Genomic DNA, 3,955 nt, shown 5'->3' with positions numbered 1-3,955 from the left:
TCTATATATATATATATAAAAAGGTTATTAGATAAACGCTCAAGGAATCAATAGGTTATAATCGAAAAGTAACTGTTTTACAGATAAATAAAGACATCCATAACAAGGAACGAAGAAAACAGAGTTGGTCAGGAAGAGAGGCACAGAGTTCAGGATTATGGGTAGGTAGCAAATCACAAGGGAAATGTAGAGAAGAGATAGAATAGTGTAGAGGAAGGGAAAGAATAAAATTGTTGTGTGTTTAGTTTTCCTTAGGAGTCTTCGGTAGGCAGTGCGAAGGCTGAAGAAGATATCCAGATAGAAAACCAGAAGGTCCAGAACCAGTCTCTTCTTAAATTTATTATTGTATCCACTTTCCCCCTTCCCCCTCACAAATCAGTTAGCCACTAGGTATAACTTGGGGCTGATTGGTTGGAAGTGGGAGTTGGGAAGCTAGCGACTTCTGTTCCTGTGCAAGACAACAGAAAAACAGCGAGAAGCTGAAGGTGAGCCCTGACAGTGGGAGATATGCATAGTGCCGGGACGGTTGCTCATGTTACAGTCAGATCATTCCAGGACCATGGAGCAGTGTGCCCACTACAGTCCTCTGAGACACCCTTGCCTTGGAATCATGTGTGTCATCCAACACTGTGCCCATTCTCTGTGTGTTCAGCATAGGATGGCCTCTGTGGCATTGTTCCCTGGCCTCATTTGTATTTATGTAAAGTGTGCTATATGTGTCCACTGTACAGGGTGACCCCATTTGGTTTGTGCATCCTCACACTGGGCAGTGCCTGTGTGTCTATATACAACTATCTGTTGATGGTTGTTTGTCACAAATATGTGTTGGCAGCCTCACGAGGTGATGTGGAGTACATTTAGGAGATCTTGATGCACATTTTAGTAAACCCAGATTAAGAGATGTAACTTCTTGATCTGTCTCAATCACATTGTCTCAGGTATGGGGGGTTTGTGCGGGCAAGGCCTACATGTCCAAACCTTATGTCTCCTTGCCAGGTCTGACCTGTGTGTGATAATTGTCTGGACAGACACTCAACATGCAGTGACCCAGTCATGTTGTGCAGGGTTTTATGTTTGTGCTTTGCAGCATGTGTCAAAAGTTAAAATACATGGTTCCTGCTCATCCATTTTTGGCACCAGTGTGTGGTCCAGATGCTACGTAGTTTGGTCTTTGTGTGCTGACATCTGTGTGGATATTCTTGGTTCCCATGAGGGTGTCTCCTCAGTGCAGGTGCTCCTTATTCCGACACAATTGCAGGCCCATTAGCTTATGCATTGTCCTGTGTTTGGACATGTGTGCCACTCCACATGACAGGCAGTGGGTCAGATGTGTTGCCAACTGTGTCATCATGGTACGGATGGCCATGTGACAGGTGGCATGATTCAAGTTGTTAGTCAAGAAGTCTTGTACCTTGGCACTCACTACACTTGTCAACGTGTCTCAATTTTTTCAATGCTTGACTTTGATGTTTTGTTGTGAAGGACAATAATGTGCCTGCATGACATATGTCTCCCAAGGAAGTGCACAAGAAACCACCTTTACACTTTCCGGGGACACGCTGGCATATTTTAAAGGAAGGCACAGTTCGAATAACACTTGTTTTCAGATTATACATATACATGTTCCCACAGTGTTGTTGCATTTGGGTAAGTCCTTGGTTGTTGCTGATACCAACTTACGAGTGTCAAGTCATCCAGACCGCCGTGGTGCCATGTATATGTACTTACTGAAACCCCATTTCTTCCTAACAGTGGCTTATTTGAATAAGGCTGGCAGCTCATACAATGACTGTGTAAATGTAGTTTTGTGTGCACCTCATTGTGTGACTTCTTTTATACAGGCACATGTGTGTTCTGTTCACAAAGTGGCACATTCACACATTCTAAACATGGAGATTGTGTAAAGTGTTGTTATTCCCAAGGGATCACAATGTATTTCGTTTGGGTTTCCAAAGTACTCACAGGTCTCTGAGTGTGCATTGAGGTCTGTTATTTGGCCTTGGGTGCGCCAATACTGTTTCGTTCACAGTGAACAAGAGGTGGCATGCCTTCATAGTCTTGCTGTGCTCAACTGTTCCCAGACACTAGCTTCTCAGTTTAATTCGATATCAAGTTATTTGCTGTTGTGTCCTAATTTTCCTTGTTTCCAAGTGGCATGGTGGGTCAACCAACTGGGGAGTGCAGGGCTTACATATGTGCGGAGTATTCTAGATGTTACTCATGATGCATTTCCTGATATGCACTGTGACATATTTTGTTTGGACTCAGGTGTCAGATGTATACAGGTGACTGATTATTTTCTGTATCTTCACCTTGCCCACAGCGTCATCGGAGGACACCGAGGGAGACACCTGCATGGACCTGGAGGAGGGTTCCAGCACCGGTGCCACCACTGCTGGCGAGTCTGCGGGAGCAAGTGGCACGGAGGGCGAGGGGAGTCAGGCGGAGGACCTGTCTGGTGGTGACACCGACTACGACGCTGACCGGTCCGAGGCTGAACTCCTCGAGGGGGCGGAGGCTGCTACAACACCTGGCAGCAGCACAACATCTGTCACCGCCCCCTCCATTCTCATCACCGCCCTCCCAGTTGCTCCGGTCCCTTCTGTCCGTGCAGGGCACCACCATGTCTCCTTCGTGCCAGGCACCGCACCCCATGCCCCTGTCCCCCCTGCTGCCCTCACTGGAGAGTCGGTGGACATTCAGCGGCAGTTGCAGGTTGGCCAGACATCGATGCTGAATGTCCTCCATGGCCACACCACACTGCTGACACAGATGGTGTCATTCATGGAGGGCATGTCAGCAGCAATGTCTGACCAACGGATGTTGCTGAGGTCCATGGACTCTTCACTGACGGCAGCCGTGAGTCTCCTGCAGCGCTTCGTCCCCCCCACCCCTGCACCATCCACACTTCCCACTCCCATGCCTGTCCCATGCACACCCAGACATTCCCAAGCACGCACCCCACCAGGCACAGGCAGCACACAAACACGTAAGGGCAGGCGCACACCTCCTGGCACGCACACTCAGGGCGATAAAGGCACACCCACTGGGTTTGGGACACACAGGCATACTCGCAGCCGCAGTCTGAGTCCACATGCCTCACTACCCAGTCCCTCCAAAGGCACTCCCCTCAGCTCCCCTGCCACACAGTCTGACAAAGAGAGCTACTTGGCTGTGCTGGGCCTCAGCCCCACTGGCTCACCAGCCCGCAAACGGGCAAGGCACTACACGGGTAGGGGAGTTGAGTCCCCCCCTGTCCACCCCCTCCCCCAGTAGCGCTGCACCCCATCCCTCTGACCACCCCTCCTTTGTGCCTGTGGTTTCTTCGGGTGCAGGGGATACTCTGGACGCCCTGGCAGAAGTGTGCAGCGCCGAGCTCACATCCACCTTTGGTGCTGCCCCATCCCCTGTGGTGGAGGTGTCCAGCCCTGCACCCACCACACCTACCCTTACACCTCCTGTCCCTGCGGGGCCTGGTCCTTCCCCACATGATGCCCCCCCCAGTCGACGAACCTGAGGGTTCTAATTAAGGGTGGGCGTAGTGGGCATAGTGGGGCTATGTGAAGCAGCGTGTAGTGTGCCCAAATCTACGCAAACTCGCGCGCTCCGCGTAGCCCCACTACGCGACGCCCGCCTCCCGCCCACCTTCCTTTTAAAAAATACCCTGCATGTTAAATAATTAAAAGTAAAGAGACTTACCTGAAGCGCGGAGTCTCCGGGGCTCCCTCTGCCTCGTTTCCAACTTCTTGTGACAAATGCGCATGCGCGGACGCCCGCGCATGCGCATTTCTCACAAGAAGTTGAAAACGAGGAAGAGGGAGCCCCGGAGACGCCGCGCTTCAGGTAAGTCTCTTTACTTTTAATTATTTAACATGCAAGATATGATTTAAAAGGAGGGCGGGCGGGAGGCGGGTGGTGGGCGGCAGGCAGCTACGCTTCGCCCTGGCGTGTGCGT

This window comes from Triturus cristatus, chromosome 3_2, assembly GCF_964204655.1.
Source record: "Triturus cristatus chromosome 3_2, aTriCri1.1, whole genome shotgun sequence".
Classification (NCBI taxonomy): domain Eukaryota; kingdom Metazoa; phylum Chordata; class Amphibia; order Caudata; family Salamandridae; genus Triturus; species Triturus cristatus.
This window is presented reverse-complemented; position numbering follows the sequence as displayed.